The sequence below is a fragment of the Panthera onca genome, chromosome E1 (assembly GCF_046562875.1).
Source record: "Panthera onca isolate mPanOnc1 chromosome E1, mPanOnc1 haplotype 2, whole genome shotgun sequence".
Taxonomy (NCBI): Eukaryota; Metazoa; Chordata; class Mammalia; order Carnivora; family Felidae; genus Panthera; species Panthera onca.
This window is the reverse complement of record NC_138352.1, coordinates 58,437,729-58,454,866: the sequence shown is the minus strand read 5'-3', so window position 1 is coordinate 58,454,866 and position 17,138 is coordinate 58,437,729. Positions and strand designations below refer to the sequence as shown.

General features: G+C 49.7%; 1 long non-coding RNA gene and 2 other non-coding genes across 7 annotated transcripts; all 3 read right to left on the bottom strand.

Moving 5' to 3' along the window:
* Positions 1-4,134: 4,134 nt before the first annotated feature.
* LOC144614529 (U2 spliceosomal RNA) lies at positions 4,135-4,325 on the bottom strand. The gene has a single exon (XR_013552330.1). It is a non-coding gene; the product is annotated as a U2 spliceosomal RNA (small nuclear RNA).
* Positions 4,326-6,123: 1,798 nt separating this feature from the next.
* Positions 6,124-13,182, bottom strand: LOC132674360 (uncharacterized). Of its 5 annotated transcripts, none has more exons than XR_014136089.1 (4): positions 12,640-13,182; positions 12,211-12,314; positions 10,839-11,609; positions 6,124-6,895 (listed from the first exon to the last, which is right to left on the bottom strand). It is a non-coding gene; the product is annotated as an uncharacterized LOC132674360 (long non-coding RNA). The 5 variants fall into 5 exon arrangements; XR_014136088.1 differs by lacking the exon at positions 6,124-6,895 and adding exons at positions 8,469-8,541; positions 8,648-9,458 and having other exon boundaries at positions 12,211-13,182; XR_014136086.1 differs by having other exon boundaries at positions 12,211-13,182.
* LOC144614527 (U2 spliceosomal RNA) lies at positions 11,965-12,155 on the bottom strand. The gene has a single exon (XR_013552327.1). It is a non-coding gene; the product is annotated as a U2 spliceosomal RNA (small nuclear RNA).
* Positions 13,183-17,138: the final 3,956 nt, after the last annotated feature.

The following is a 17,138-nucleotide window of genomic DNA, read 5'->3' as shown; positions in this document are numbered from 1 at the left end:
ATGGCCAGCAGAAATGGTCGGGCCCCAGTACCCCATGGAGCCCCGTACCACCCCCACCCCCCACCCCCCCCACTGAGAGCCCCGAGAGAAGCAGTGCCGGCCCCGTGTGCGACCTCCCTGGCCACCACTGTAGCCCCCGCTGCTCACGTGCCGTCGTGCCAGGTCCGGGGTGGCCAAGAAAGGGCCGGCGGGGCCATTTCCTCTGTTGGCTGTCCAGTGGCTCTTATTCCTGCTCGGGCTCGACCCTGATACCCTACGTTCATCTTAGGACTGATGGACAGTCCGGGGCCCTGGTCTCTGACGGTCCCATGGTAAGCATCCGTCTCTACAAGGGCCCAGCAGCATGCCAGGAGCTGCTTTTCAGAAGGCGGAGAGGTCTCTGGCGTCCGGGGCCTGGAGGAGGCCTGGCTCCAGAACCCGAAGGGAGGGCCCCCCTCCCCCCCCCCCCCCCGCCCCCACCATGTGACCCTTCGGCGCCGTGGTGGTTTTGCCATAAACTCCACACAGCATCTCTTCCTTCACAGACCCGCCCGCGGCCGCCAACACGGTGGGGTCCGCCGGATCCTGTGGCCCCAACAGCAGGGCTGCCCCTCTGCACCTCGCAGGCCTTCAGAGCCCTTCTCTCTCTGCTCCGCACCCACCTCCCAAGGTGAGGGTCTTCCACGTCCCGCGGTGCGTGAGCCCAAGCAGGGCGTCTACGTGTGGAATGGGTTGCTTCCAGAACCCACAGAGGCCCACCGGGCCCTGGGTTTCCTTCTCTTTCAGTAGTCCGCGGCGGCGGCGGGTGTATAAAGAGGAAGCAGTTTTTCGGGACTTTGGAGGGGATGTCCCACAACGGGAGTCCTTAAACGCTGTGCTGCCCTGTTTCTTTCACTGTAGGGTTTCCCTCCCTCTCTGACTGCGGGGCACCGGAGTGCCTGTATGTCTTGATGGCCTCTGGTGCGCCAGCCCCCCAGCTCATCCTGTCCCGTCGGTGTGATGCCACAGAGGGGATAGATTCGATACTGGGGTCTCTGGGATGAGCGGGTGGCCCAGGCCCCTTGGCCCCTTAGAGACTCGGGGGCACAGAAGGGGTGACGTTGCCCCAGGGTGGGGGGCAGATGTCAGCCTATAACTAACTAACTGTGCTTTTCTCCCCACCCCCCACCCCCGCAACCCGCCGGCAGACTGTCTATCCTTTGCCCATTTTCTGTTGCCTGTTCAACTGTAGGGTATCCATTCCCAGGAACTCAGAAACGGACGCCTTGCATCAGTTAGCCCAGGGTGTGCTTTGCTGGCAACGGGGTGTGCCCAACCCATGAGAAGAAATCCTCTGCGGGGGTTTTAGAAATTTCAGTTCCGGAGACGATCCCGGATCCCACCATGATTGGTTGCTCCGCTTTCTCTGTCGGGGACCGTAAGGTTTCTCGGGGTAGGGAGGCCCGTCTGCCTCTTTCATACCTAGGCATCTGTCTCTCGGTCTTAGCACATAGCAGTCATTCAAGACATGTTTCCTGAACGCATAAACCCCAATTTGTAACACTCACTCGTTGGTTCCCCCTGCCTTCTATCAGCACCCCAGGAGCCTAACTCAATACTCCAACCATCCAGTCCCAAACGTGCTCAAACTTGCTAGCACTTGGGGAGAAGGAAAAGAAATGAGTGGGAAAGGGGAGGTTCGGAGTCTCATGAGGCTAAGGAGGCATGGAGAGAGATGACATCTTGCTATTTCTGTTGGGACCTGAGGGGACCCATAAAAGGGCACATAACGACACAGGGCAACAGACTAGGAAAACGAGAAGAAATTACGTGGTCGGTGTTCTAGATTTGGGTGTCTCTTCTTTCTTTCCTTCTGTCTGTTTTAGCCTATGAGAGGAAAAGAAGTCTCTTTTTAAGTAGAGAGTGTCACATATTTTTCCTCATGTAGGACACAGTTTTGTAGAAGGAGGTGTATGGATTGGGTGGAGGGATACTGTTGTTAGCTAGATTCATTTTTGTTTATTGTTATTATTTAATTTAAAAAATTTTACGTTTATTTATTTCGAGAGAGCGCGAGCGAGCAGGGGAGGGGGGAGAGCGAGAGAATCCCAAGCAAGATCCGCCCTGTCAGAGCAGGGCCTCACGTGGGGCTCAAACTCACCAACCGTGGTGAGATCATGGCCTGAGCCGAAACCAAACGTCGGACGCCTAACCGACGGAGCCATCCAGGCACCCCTAGATTCCTTTTTTTTTTTTTTTTTTTTTTTTTTTTTTTTTAATAGTCATGGGTCCCCCTCAGCGCTAGGAGAGATTGTAATCCAGATCTGCCCTAAAACATATAGGAGTATAAAAAAGACCCGATGATTACAGGTGGACAGAAACTGCAGGGAAACCCTGGAAATGTCCGCCAACACAAAGGTATTTTTTTAATCAAGAATGTACATTGTGGGGGCGCCTGGGCGGCTCAGTCGGTGAAGTGCCTGACTAGGGCTCAGGTCATGATCATCTATCTCATGGTTCCTGAGTTCCAGCCCCGCATCAGGCTTTCCGCTGTGAGCACAGAGCCTGTTTTGGATCCTCTGTTCCCCTCTTCTCTCTCTGCCCCTCCCCTGCTTGTGCTCTCTGCCTCTCTCCAAACAAACAAAGTTTAAAAACCTTAAAAAAAATAAATAAATAAAAATAAAAAAATAAAAAAGGTGTGTACATCGTGGGTGCTCCACAAATGTATTCCCCGTGAATGGAAAACCTGGGAGAGACAAGTGAGTGAGCAGGAACTCTCCGTTTCCACTGTGGGCACGAGCCACAGCCACTTGTAAATGTAAGGCCTTTCTCTAGTTGTGGCAGCGGACTGTCAAGAAGCCTGAAGGGGAAGCATGTCCCTGACAAGACAGAAAGTGGGTACTTTATACCAGGCGTTGGCCGACTACAGCCGGTACCCCTATTTGGCCCGGTCCGCTCTTGTAAGGTGCACTTTGACAACGGATCGTACATTTTTAAAGGGTTGTAAAAGAAAGAATATGTCACAGAGACCTTTGGGGGCCCATGGAGCCTCAACTTTCTACGATGTGGCTGGCCCTTTAGAGAGAAAGCATGCCCCCCCTCCCGCCGCCCCGGCCCCGGCCCCGGCCCCGGCCCCGGCCCCGGCCCCGGCCCCGGCCCCGGCCCCGGCCCCGGTCTCATACCACCAACGGTGAGGTTAAGAAAACATTTCACCTTTGTGCAGAAGACAAAAGGGAGCACGGTTGAGAAGGTATGTCACTTTGTAGGTATGGACTTCCTACGATGATAACCTTCCGCTTAAAAAGTGACCACCGACTTGGGGCGCCTGGGTGGCTCAGTCTGGTTGGGCCTCTCACTTAGGCTCTCAGACCATGATCTCGCAGTCCGTGGGTTCCGGCCCGTGTCGGGGGGTCTCTCTTTCTCTCTCTGCCCCTCTTCCGCTCACGCTCTGTCTCTTTTTTATTTATTTATTTATTTTTTTAAAAAAAAATTTTTTTTTTTTAACTTTTATTTACCTTTGAGACCGAGAGAGAAACAGCATGAATGGGGGAGGGTCAGAGAGAGAGAGAGGGAGACACAGAATCCGAAACAGGCTCTAGGCTCTGAGCTGTCAGCACAGAGCCCGACGCGGGGCTCGAACTCACAAACCGTGAGATCATGACCTGAGCCGAAGTCGGACGCTTAACCGACTGAGCCACCCAGGCGCCCCGCTCTGTCTCTTTGAAAGACAAGTAAACACTAAAATTAAGACAAAACAAACAAACCACCTGCTTACAGTATTCAGTCATTTACATGCCATAGACCCCACACAGGAGCACGCCCAGGAGACGGAAGTAGTAAGAGAGGTGATCCCATCCCGTGTCGGGCTTGGTCGGACTCCACACCCGTCCAGCCTGGGAGCAAGGATTTGGAAACTTAAGCCCTAACAGCAGGAGTCGTTGCAAACTAACTCCTAGTTGCCACTGCCCAGAAGGTGCAGCTGAGAACAACAGTTTCAGAAAAAGCAAGGCCTCGCGCTATCTTACAGGCGCCCGTCGTGCACGCCAGCCCCGAAGCGAAGAAGAGGAACTGCCAACGCTAGGCGCACCCGCCCGACACCAACACGAGCAGGACGCGAAACACGTTTATAACCGTATGCTGATCTTGAACACCACAAGTACTACCTCCCCCTAAAGGGAGGAGGGCACCGTTCCTGGAAGCACTGCAATACCAGGTCGATGCGCGGAGTGGACGGAGCAAGCTCCTATTCCATCTCCCAGCTCCAAAAATCCATTTAATATATTGTCCTCGGATAGAGGACGTATCAGATATTAAACTGATAAGAACAGATACTACACTTGATCTTAGCCAAAAGGCCGAGAAGCGATACCGGCCGTGCCCGCCTCCCCGCCACCGCCCTGCCCTCATCCACATTGCACTCACGGTGAGCCAGGTCACCCTCCTTCGAGGTCTCACTTCCCTCGCTTCTCGGACTTTGGTATGGGAGCCACACTAGGCAGCAGGCTCTTGTGCAGATTTTTAAATCTCTGCCTTTTAAAAGAGAAATTGTGTTCTCTGTCGTTGCTTCGTCGCGCTCACCCAGAGGCCATTTCTCATTTGAATGCCCCGCCCCTTCCGCGCGGCGAGGTGTAACCGCGCCCACCATTTCCCAGTTCTCTTGAAGGGCTTTGTGGGCTGGAGCAGAACCTAGGTTGAGGCCACGCTCTCAGTTGGTTTAAAGCTTTTGCCTGCGTAAAGGCAGGACCAAGGGGGAGGTGGGGATGGGGGTCTGGGAACTGGGGAGTGTGGAAGGGGGCTGGAGCAGAGTGGTCCGAGTTTGAAGAACGTCGTCCCGTCCCGTCATCACTGTAGGACCCTACGGGGCTTGCTGTATCCAGGGTGCTGGGAACCGAGAAGCGCCCGGCTGAGGTCTCCTGGAAAGGGCTCCAGAGAGAAGTTGGGACCCGAGATTGGGCCCTAACAGGGCTGCTACCCTGCCTTGGTCAGCAGGGCTCTTGGGCACACTACTTGACCCGACCCCAGTCGAGCCTCCAGTGTCCCGGGTCAAGAGGTGGAAACCTTCGTGCCTTCCTGAATGGGGTCGAGGGAGCACGAAACGTAGCTAATGAGGTGACCTCAATTTAAGCCGTCTAGAATATGGGTCCTGGGTCCCACGAGGTACCAGTGAAGGGGCCATCGATTGTGACACTGAAACAACGGAGCGGCAGTACACAATACAATAGGACACGTTGGTTGTTTGGGTCCGACTTGTGCCCAGGGCTTTCTTTTCGGGTCAAACTTGCAAAGTTTACCTACAGATGGAACAGTTGAGACAGAGAGGTTAAGCAATTTGTCCAAGACCACACAGCTTAGTTGGTGGAAGAGGCTGGATAAGGTCTAGGAAGTCAAGAGCTCAGGGCCTGGAAAGAGCACTGGAAAGAAAGAAAGAAAGAAAGGAAGGAAGGAAGGAAGGAAGGAAGGAAGGAAGGAAGGAAGGAAGGAAAGAAGAAAGAAAGAAAGAAAGAAAGAAAGAAAGAAAGAAAGAAAGAAAGAGAAAAGTTATTCTTGTGTGTCCAGCCCAGGAGGAGACTAAGAGTTGCTGAGCCTGACACACAGGTAGGTGTGCGGGCGCGGACAGGACGGAAGCCCTCTAAACCCAGTTTGCCTAGTGTGACCTAACGTGGACCTTGTCCTCCTCGCTTCACCCTCCCCCTTCAATAAACCATTTGCCCATTGTCCTGTAAACTAAGATGATGAGAATTATTAGAAATAACGACACGTGGGGTGCCTGGGTGGCTCAGTCGGTTAAGCGCCCCACTTTGGCTTTGGTCCTGATCTTCAGGGTCGGTGAGTTGGATGGAGCCCCTCATCCGGCTCTGCGCCAACAGCACAGAACCTGCTTCGGATCCTCGGTCTCCTGCTCTCTCCGCCCCTCCCTCGATCGTGCGCTCATGCGCGCGCTCGCCCCCCCCCCCCCCCCAATAAACAAAGAAACAAACATTTTTTAAAAAAGAGGGAATAACAAGACATGTTTGGTACGTAGTATATCTGTGAGAACCAAGCACAGGGAAACACCTCGGGCCATTCACTTCTCTGTAGCTCCTCATCTGGAAAGCGCGAGTACTAACAGCGGGCATATAATCTTAATCTTCCCTCCTCCACTCAGGGCCCCTGTTCTCCCTTACCTGTTTTTTGTTTGTTTGTTTTTGTTCTTTATTCCATAGTCCACAGTTATATTTCCAGTGCTTAGGACAGTACCTGGCATATACTGGACACTTCGTATATTTGGTCAAATAAATGAATGAATAAGTATTATATAATGTGATCTCTACATATGGAAGGTGATCAGCAGACCTCCTGGCTTGTGGTAATTATGACCCTCACTGCGTTCTACCAACTTTCTGCTCGCTTCCACGTTTACCTGGCCATCTTGTGCGTGCGTGCTTATTTATTTATTTATTTATTTATTTATTTATTTATTTATTTAAAGTAGGCTCCATGCCCAACATGGGGTCTGAACTCACGACCTCACGACCCTGAGATCATCGAGAATCCCATGCTCTTCTGACGGAGCCAGCCAGGCGCCCCACCGGGCTCCCTCACGGAACTTCACGGGCATCTTGATCTGTGCAATGAGGTGCCTGGGATGGCAGACATGCGTGTTCTGTCATCGCAAAGGAGTATTTCCCATTGCAAATTAATGGTTTCTCATTCCAGTTCACGCACCGGCTTCTTGTGAGTTTGGTCAAGTTACTGAGTGTCTCTATTCTTTGCCCGCTGTCCTTTAAATTGTTCATCATTTTGCATTTCCACCTCGAGCACAGAGCACACTTCTTCGTATCCGTCCTAGTGTAGGAATTGGGAGTATAAGTCTGACGTTACTTTTTCTGGATGGCTACCCAGCCGTCCCGGCATCCTATACGGAATAGCCCACGGACTGTCAGGTTCAGACGCCACCCTGATCATGTAAAAAAAAAAAAAAAAAAAAAAGTCCTCATACGTATTTAGATATATTTCCGGATTTTTCTTCTCTCTCTCTCTCGTTTTAAAAAGATTTTAGTTTTAAGTAATCTCTACACCCAACGTGGGGCTCGAACTCACAACAACTCCAAGATCAGGAGTCACATGCTCTACCCACTGGCCCGCCAGGCACCCCTGGATTTTTCTATTAAAAATTCTTCTGATAACCTGTTTTTAACATTTTTGATGCAGGCGCGCCTGGACGGCTCAGCTGGTTAAGCAACCATCGGCTCCTGATTTCGGCTCAGGTCACCATCTCACAGTTTGTGAGTTCGAGCCCCTCAATGGGCAGTGCGGAGACTACTTGGGATTCTCTCTCTCTCTCTCTCTCTCTCTCTCTCTCTCTGTCTCTGTCTCTGTCTCTCTCACTCAAAACACAAACATATGCATAAATAAACAAACTTAAAATTTTGATTCAACTGATTCTCCAGTATCACACCTACTCCATGACTGGCACCTGTGGGCCCTGGGTCGGCAAGGGGCATCTGCCAAGCTCTTCCAGTCCTCTTCTGCGGCCATTCAGCTACTACACCCCCACAGAGCCTTGGGGATGCCCACGCACAGCAGGAGGGTGTCTGCCCCCCGCCCGCTGCCGAGGACACCAACTCCAACTCCAGGCGCTCCTGAGTGTTCCCTCCTCAGGCCTGGCAGGGCTGTTGGGTCCCTGCCAGCCCAGGAGGACAGCGTCCTCAAGTCCAATCCCCACCGCATCTGTGTTTTTTTACCTGGCCCTGCGGCAGCCCTGCCTTCATCTTGCTCCTGAGCCAAAATCGGACACTCAACCGACTGAGCCACCCAGGCGCCCCTCCATGGGGTTCTTTTTTGTCCCCTCAGCTTTCACAACTAGTTGAAGAGACCCGGTGGGAGAGACATGCCATTTTGTTTTGTCTGACTTCCCCTCCCCTCCCCTCCGCTCTCAATTCTTCCCCCCTCTCCTTTCCTTTTTCTCCAGTTACACACAAAAGCTTTTGCTTCTGTGACTCCCATCAGAACCCGGTCCGTCTGTCTGACTTGGCAGTGGGCAAGGGAGATTGTTTTTTCTAGCAACGGCTGGCCACGTTAGGGTCACATATACCCTGTTTTTAAAATGACTCCAGGGGCGTCTGGGTGGCTCGGTCAGGTGAGCGTCCGACTCCTGATTTCAGCTTCAGATCGTGATCTCACGGTTCTTGGGTTTGAACCCCATGGCGGTCTTCGCACTGACAGTGCACAGCCTGCTCGGACTTCTTTCTCTTCTTTCTCTGCCCCCCCCCCCCCCCCCATTCTCTCTCTCTCTCTCTCTCTCTCTCTCTCCCTCTCCCTCTCTCACACACACACCCACACACACAAATAAGTAAATAAACTTAAAAAAAAATAAATACAAAAGACCCGAGGTGGGACATTTTACCGCAGTCTCGCCGCTCAAAGCGAGGTCTCCAGATCAGCAGCATTAGGGTCCCGTGAGCATGCTGGAAACGCAGGACCACGGGCTTCTTAACAAGACTCTCCTGGCGCGCGCGCGTGCGCGTGTGGTGTGTGTGTGTGTGTGTGTGCGCGCGCGCGCACGGGACCGTTTGAGAAGTGCTCGGCGACGGCACTTGATGACTGAGGGAGAGAGACCGGCAGAAGCAGCAGATATATTCCTCAGGATCTCCACTCTCACTACCGATATATGCAAACCAATTTCTCTCCACCCTTCTCTCACCCTGACCTTCTGAGTCCCTGAGGAGAGTCTGCAAACGGTTTCTAGAACCTTCTGGTGCCGAGACAGAGAAAAGGAGCCCATGACACACGAGCTAACTTTTTGGTGTTTCTTTTGTTTGAATTGTAAGTGACCGGAAGGCTCCAGGAACTGTGGATGGGATAATAAAAAAGCACAGAAGATACTGAAGGTCATTAATTAGATTCACTTGCATGTTCCTTGAGAGACAGGAGCCGAGAGGTGTGGGACTGTTCACGCTGCATTTCTTTGATGGGGCCGGGCGGTGTTACCCCAAGCCAGCCTGAAAACCCTGGATAGTTACACGTGATCAAGGCAGTTGCAAGGGCCAGCAGAGTACCTGCCCCCCCCCATCCCTCCCCGCCCCCCAACCTCCCGCCCCGACTGCGTTCGGGATCCCGGGGCTAGAATATCAGGGTTTGTGTGCTGGACAGCAAGTTTCATGCCCAGCTAGACTGGATCCATAAAACTAGTTAGACTCCCCCAAGAACCGGGCTTCAAAACTTGCCTGCCATCCTTGGGCACCCACCGTGGGCCGGGCCGGCAAATCCCCACATTGTTCTTTTGGTCTTCCAACAATCCCAAAGAGAAGGTGTTACTTATCGTATTTTACATCCAAAGAGATCCAGGCTGCCGAGGCCCCACCTCCCAACATCCTCAGCTTTCTTGCTCTGCTTCCTCCCACAGAATTAGGGGGACCCTTACTCTTGGCTGGTTGGTTTTGCGTCTTTGCGACTGACGGGTCCTCTCGTTCCCATCCACTTTCTGAGCAAAGTGGATCAATCAGCGTTCACGATCCCCACTTAACGGATGAGAAAAGCACACTTTCAGAAAGAGATTTCAAGCTAACCGGACTTGGGAGACAGACTCAGATGTGTGGGGGGCTGATTCAAGGAGCTGGACACCTGGCTGCTGAGGGCAGAACATTGGGTGCCTGGCCAGGTGTTTAAGATCCAAAGTGGGTTGCCAGGCAGGCAGCCGGCTCCTTTACCTGCACTGCGCCAACCACCTCTAGGGCTGAGTCATCATCTCAGCCCATGAACCGATTTTCTTTTTCTCTTTGGGAGCAGCAGGGGGAAGCAGGGAGCAGCTAAGGGATGGACCCCCCCCCCCCCCGCCGCCCCCCGCCGCCCCCCGCCGCCCCCCGCCGCCCCCTGTGCCTCAGGACCTCCCAGCACCTTGGGAGTCATCCATCCTGTGCTTAACTTAGATGACAAGAAAACCAAGGTCCTGAGACCGGAAGGTTCAAGGCCATCCAGGTGTCAGACACAAGAGGGTGTGTAAGCCCAGGCTTCCTGTTGAGACCCCCTCAGATGGTAACACTCCATGATGGGGACCGATTTCATCCATCCCTTGTACTTTGACAAGTTCAATTTCTTTTTCTTTCTTTCTTTCTTTCTTTCTTTCTTTCTTTCTTTCTTTCTTTCTCTCCCTTAAGTTTATTTATTTTGAGAGGGAGGGAGGGAGAGAGAGAGAGAGAGGGAGAGAGGGAGAGAGAGAGAGAGAGATAAAGAAAGTGTGGGAGGGCCGGGGGGGGGGAGGGGGGGGGAGGGAGAATCCCAAGCAGGCTCTGTGCTGTCAGCACAGAGCCCCACCCAGGGCTCGATCCCACAAACCATGAGATGCTGACCTGAGCTGCACTCAAGAGCCCGGCACTTAAACAACTGAACCACCCAGGCGCCCCGGCAAGTCCAAGTTTTTGATAAGTCTAAGATCACAAAACAGAACTGGGTAAAAATTTCCACAACTAATGGAAAAACTGGACTCAAGTAGAATAAATATTAATTACATGAGACTGAATGAGTTGAGGAGGAGGATCATTTTTATGACTTCATTGCTTGTTCTTTAATGTTTTGTGTTTCCAGATTTTTTTTGAAACCTTTTTTATCTTTTCTCTTAAGCTATCGACAATTGGCAAATTATACCTTTGTAAACAAATATGAAACATTTACTTTTTCTCCCTACATGATCCCTCCAGAATTCGGAAAGTTTTCAGCATTCTTCTTTCTTTTCTTTTCTAATTTTTAAAACATTTACTTATTTGTTTATTTTGAGAGAGAGAGAGAGAGAGAGAGAGAGAGAAGGAACGTGAGTCGGGGAGGGGGCAGAGAAAGAGGAGAATGAGAAACCCAGGCAGGCTCCGCGCTGTCAGCCCAGAGCCAGAGGTGGGGCTCAAACTCACCAACTGAGGGTTCATGACCTAGCCGAGACCAGGAGTTGGATGCTTAACTGACTGAGTCACCCAGGCTCCCCTAGATTCATTCAGTTGTTATAATCATGAGTCCTCTTGAGCGCTGGCAGAGATTTTAATCCTGATCTGCCCTAAAACATGTAAGAGTATACGAAAGTCCTGGTGATGACAGGTGGAGGGAAACTGCAGGAACCACGCGTTTAAGGAAGAAACCCTGGAAACGTCCGCCAACACAAAGGTATTTAATGAAGAGTGTACAGTGTGCGTGCTCAACAAATGTACTTAATTAACATGGATGGAAAACCCGGGAGACACAAGTGAGCAGGAACTCTCCGTTTCCACTTTGGTCACGAGCCACAGCCACTTGTAAATGTAAGGCCTTTCTCTAGTTGTGGCAGCGGACTGTCAAGAAGCCTGAAGGGAGGCATCTCCATGACAAGACAGAAAGGTGTTTTATACCAGGGGTTGGCAGACTACAGCCCGCACCCACATTTGGCCCGGTCCACTCTTGGAAGGCGTGCGTCAACAATGGACACTTTTAAGGGGTTGTAAAAGAAAGATATGTCACAGACCTTCCGGGGCCGTGAAGCCTCGACTTTTAACTACGTGGCGACGTCCGACTCGTACCACGAACGTTGATGAGGTTACGAAAACGTCTTACCGGGGCAGAAGGTAAAAAGAAGCGCGGTTCAGGAGATACACCACGTGGGGGTATGGGCTTCCCGCGATGGATCTCGTAGCAGCCTTCCATCGAAGAGAGAACTACCGTTTAAAGACGTCAGCTGTTAAATTTCCACACGCCCCACACAGAAGCACGAGAGACAAAGAGTAGCAGAGATAGGTCCACCTGTAAGACTTGTCACGGGAGTGAGCACCCCTCCCCCCGTACTGCGTGGTACCAAGAACCAGAACCAACAACCAGAAGCACATGCGTTTTCTCCCAAGCTACTTACCAAGGGTAGCAGGTAAGTTCTCGCAAAGCGTACATCACACCTGCCTGCACAGAAAAAGTTCCAAGTTTCCCGAGAGAGAACACAACACAAGCAAGCACTTACAGGAATGATATGTAAAACATGCAAGAACTGACTTTAGATACCACAGAAGTTGTCCCCCAAGCTGGGGGTGCACCGTTCCTGGAAGCACTGCAATACCAGGTCGATGCGCGGAGTGGACGGAGCAAGCTCCTATTCCATCTCCCAGCTCCAAAAATCCATTTAATATATTGTCCTCGGATAGAGGACGTATCAGATATTAAACTGATAAGAACAGATACTACACTTGATCTTAGCCAAAAGGCCGAGAAGCGATACCGGCCGTGCCCGCCTCCCCGCCACCGCCCTGCCCTCATCCACATTACACTCACGGTGAGCCAGGTCACCCTCCTTCGAGGTCTCACTTCCCTCGCTTCTCGGACTTTGGTATGGGAGCCACACTAGGCAGCAGGCTCTTGTGCAGATTTTTAAATCTCTACCTTTTAAAAGAGAAACTGTGTTTCTGTCGACGCTTCGTCGCTCTCACCCAACGCCGTTCCTAATTTGAATTCCCCGCCTTTTCCCGCCCGCGGAGGCGTGGCTAAAGCGGGCCCACCGGACCCCGCGATCGCTTCCGCGCGCCGAGAGTCGAAGCCGCGCCGGGCGGTCGGTCTCCGCTTTTGTGCATAACGGAGACTAAAGACAGGACCAAAGACGATTGGGGGTGCCGTCAAGAGGGGCCTGTGGAAGGGACCTCTTGGCGGAGGGTCTTCTTGAGGAAAGGCAAAGTCGCAAGACCCTTTCCCTAGAAACGCCGAGACCTTACCGTGTTAAGTTGGTCGCACGCCGGCGCAAAGACGACCTTGGTATCTGTCGGTCGAGCAGCTCATTCTGAGTCAGGGGAGCGGCAGGTCTGCGGGAGGGGCTTCCCGGGGCCGGTGGTAGCCTGCCTGCAAGGCGGAAGGCAGGTGGTAGAAAGTGTAGAGCAGGGAGGGGGGCCTGCCACATCTCGGGAGGCGGGGCTGGGCCGCTGGAGGGATTCCCCCTCCCCCCCCCCCCCATCCCTCCCAGCTCCAGCCCTTGCGTCTATTCCTGCTTCTTTCTGTGAATGAATCCTATCAATAGCTTTTTTAGCCCCTAGCTGCTGGACAGTGCTCAGCACACATGTGGCACCAGAGAAATCTTTGTTGAAAAAAAGAAGTTTCGGGCGCCTGGGTGGCTCGGTGGGTTAAGGGTCCGACTCTTGACTTTGGCTCAGGTCTTGACCTCACGGTTTGTGAGATGGAGCCCCGCATCGGGTTCTTCTCTGACCGCACAGAGCCTGCTTGGGATTCTCTCTCTCTCTCTCTCTCTCTCTCTCTCTCTCTCTCTCTCCCTCAAAATAAATAAATAAATAAACTTAAATAAAAACTAAGAAAAAAAGAAATTTGGTGAATGAATGAATGAAGTGCACATGAAACGATACATAATGGGCTTCGCTTGCACCTGACCTGACGACATAGGACTCTTTGCGCCTCCTAATCCCAGATCTCTGTTCAGATATGAGTGTATCAGACCATCCTTTTTTTTTTTTTTTTAATTTTTTTTTAACGTTTATTTATTTTTGAGAGACAGAGAATGAACAGGGGACGGGCAGAGGGAGACGGGGAGACAGAGACACAGAATCTGAAGCAGGCTCCTGACTGTGAGTCAGCACAGAGCCTGAGGCGGGGCTTGAACCCAGGAACCGCGAGTTCAAGACCTGAGCCCATGTTGGACGCTCAAGCGACTGAGCCATCCGGGGGCCCCTGTATCAGACAGACCATCTTATACTCGCTCATTGGGTTTTGCTGAGAGGGGGGTTGCTATCATCTGAACGCCCCAAGCAATTGTTCATCTCTCTTTGGCTTTCCTGTTCTGCCTGGTGTTCTGGCCGTCCGCGCAGGTGTCTCAGTCCCCGTCTGCAGCTGGATGCACCCCCAGGGCAGGAACGGGGTCTGTCCGGTCTCTGCTCCCAGCACCTGCCCAGGTGTGTCACATCACGTTACAGGAGATTAACGACAGACAAATCAGTTAACAACGAATATTGGTGCAATCCCTATCAAAATAACACCAGCATTCTTCAATAGAGCTAGAAGAAGCAATCCCAAAGTTTGTATGGAACCAGAAAAGACCCCAAATAGCCAAAGCAATCTTGAAAAAGAAAATTGCAGCTGAGGCATCACACTCCCAGACTTCAAGATGTATTGCAAAGCTGTAATCATCTGGACAGTATGGTACTCTTGCAAAAACAGACACTGAGATCAATGGAACGGAATAGAGAACCCAGAAATGGATCCACAAACATATGGCCAGCTAATCTTTGACAAAGCAGGAAAGAGTATCCAATGGAATAAAGACAGTCTCTTCAGCAGATAGTGCTGGGAAAACTGGACAGCAACATGCGGAAAAAGTGGACTTGGACCACTTTCTTATACCACACACAAAAATAAACTCGAAATGGATGAAACACCTTAATGTCAGATAGAAAACCATCAAAATCTTAGAGGAGAAAAAGGCAAAAACCTCTTTGACTTCGGCCGTAGCACTTCTTACTCAACAGGTCTCCGGAGGCAAGGGAAACAAAAGCAAAATGAACTACTGGGACCTTCTGTACTGCAAAGGAAACAATCAGCAAAACTAAAAGCAACTGATTGGATGGGAGAAGATATGTCCAAATGACATATCAGATAAAGGGTTAGTATCCAAAATCTATAAAGAACTTATCAAACTCCACACCCAAAACCAAATAATCCAGTGAAGATACGGGCAAAAGACGTGAATAGACACTTCTCCAAAGAAGACATCCAGATGGCCAATCGACACGTGAAAACATGCTCAACAACATTCATCGTCAGGGAAATACAAATCAAAACCACCACGAGTTACCACCTCACACCTGTCAGAATGGCTAACGTTAATAACTCGGACGACGATAGATGTCGGCGAGGATGTGGAGAAAGAGTATCTCTTTTGCACTGCTACTGGGAATGCAAACTGGTGCAGCCACTCTGGAAAACAGAATGGAGTTTCCTCAAAATATTAACGATAGAAATACCCTATGACCCGACAATTGCACTACTAGGTATTTACCCAAGGGATGCAGGTGTGTTGTTTCGAAGGGGCACATGCACCCCAATGTTTACAGCAACGCGATGGACAACAGCCACAGTATGGAAAGAGCCCAAATGTCCATCAATGGATGATGGATAAAGAAGATGTGGTATATATATATATATATATATATATATATATATATATATATCTCATATGTATATATATATGATATATATATACACACACACACATATATATGATATATATATATATGATATATATATATATATATACAATAGAGTATTACTCGGCAATTAAAAAGAATGAAATCTTGTCATTTGCAAGTATGTGGATAGAACTAGAGGGTATTGTGCTAAGGAAAATTAGTCTGTCAAGGAAAGACAAATATCGTATGACTTCACTCATATGAGGACTTTAAGATACAAACCACATGAGCATAAGGGAAGGGAAGCAAAAATAATATAAAAACAGGGTGGGGGACAAAGCATTAGAGACTCATAAATATGGAGAACAAACAGAGGGTTACTGGATGTGTTGGGGGGGGGGGAATGGGCTAAATGTGTAAGGGGCATTAAGGAATCTACTCGTGAAATCATTTTGCAGTATATGCTACTAACTTGGATGTAGTTAAACAATGAATAATTAAATTAAATTAAATTAAAATTAATTTAATTAAAAATAAAATAAAATAAATATATGCAACCCAGACCACAGAAAAAGTACTTTTTTTCTAAAATATAAAGAGCTCCTGCAAATAATTATAACAGACAAACTATATAGTTTTTTTAAAAAAAGGGCAAAGGCCAGGTGCAGACAATTCACAGAAAACAAAAAGTGGTTCTTTGGGGTTTTTTTTTGTTTGTTTTTTGTTTTTTTATTTATTTTGACAGAGTGAGAGCACATGAGCAGGATCAGTGGGGAGGGGCAAAGAGAGGGAGAAGGAGAGAATCCCAAGCAGCCTCTGCACTGTCAGTGTGGAGCCTGATTAGGGGCTTGGAACTAACAAACTGTGAGATCATGACCTGAGCTGAAATCAAGAGTCGGAGGCTTTACCAACTGAGTTTCCCAGGTGCCCTTTAATATATTTTATTTTAAGTAATCTCTATACCCAAGAGGGGCTTGAACTTTAGACCCCAAGTACCCCTGTCTATATTGGTTTAAATCCTGTTAATTGTTTTTGAGGTTTTATCTATCTGTAAATTAGACTTGATCCTGAATTCCTCTAGTTTCCTCAAATATCTGGGTATGACTCACCAAATTTACATTTCCAATTTCCTCCTACCCTTCTGATTTGGAATCGCTAAGAACAAAGACTGTTTTGAGTCTCCTTGGATGGGAGTATATAGCAGGTCTTTGTCACAACCCAGATGGCAGCCAAATATCAGGGACTTAAAACTTGAATCTCCATCTAGCATCAGAGTGCTACGTCCTCTCAAAAAGCTGAGATGTAATCTCAGCTGAAGAAGGTTACATCTGAGATCTGGTCCTGTACAAAAGTTGGAGATCTCCAAATCAAATTAGGAAGAGAAGTAGCTGACATCAAGGTAGACTACTTTCTTCCAAGATGCTAGATCAACACTTCATACTTTAACTAAACATGAATCTCTTCTTCCCTCTCTTTGCTTTACTCTGGCACTGGCCTGGGAAGATAACACCATCATCCATTATCTCCCAGGCCACTGCTAAGACGAATAACCTCTGGAATTTAGAACAACTTTTCATTTCAGGCTAGGAGAAAACCTAACTGACCCCTTGCTTGGATTAGCAAATGAAACAATCTCTGTGAATGAATCCATTAACAGTACCACCTTCATGGAAATGGTTTGTGCCCAATAAGGTTTTTTGTTTTGTTTTGTTTTCCTGCAGTGGTTATCATTCTCCTTGGGTGTATGAATGCCTAGATGCTTGGCATATAGCTGGGCAATGCCTCTTAGGTTGTCTATCTGTGTCCCTAACTTTTTACAAACAAGCTAAGACACCTGTTTGGTCAACTCCTCTGAATTTACATTGTCAAGTTAGAAAGGACCTATCTGGAGGCTTTCATGATTCAGGATTCACTTCCTTTGGCAGGTCCCTACTTGCCTGGTCAGGAGTAATGAGCGCCAATGAGGCTATGACAAAGAATCTCTCTTTAGCTCTCAAAAAATACTGCAGAATCCATTGCAAAACCAATAGCTGCCCAACAAATATCCGGAATCTCTAGTCAAACTTGTTCTTGATAATA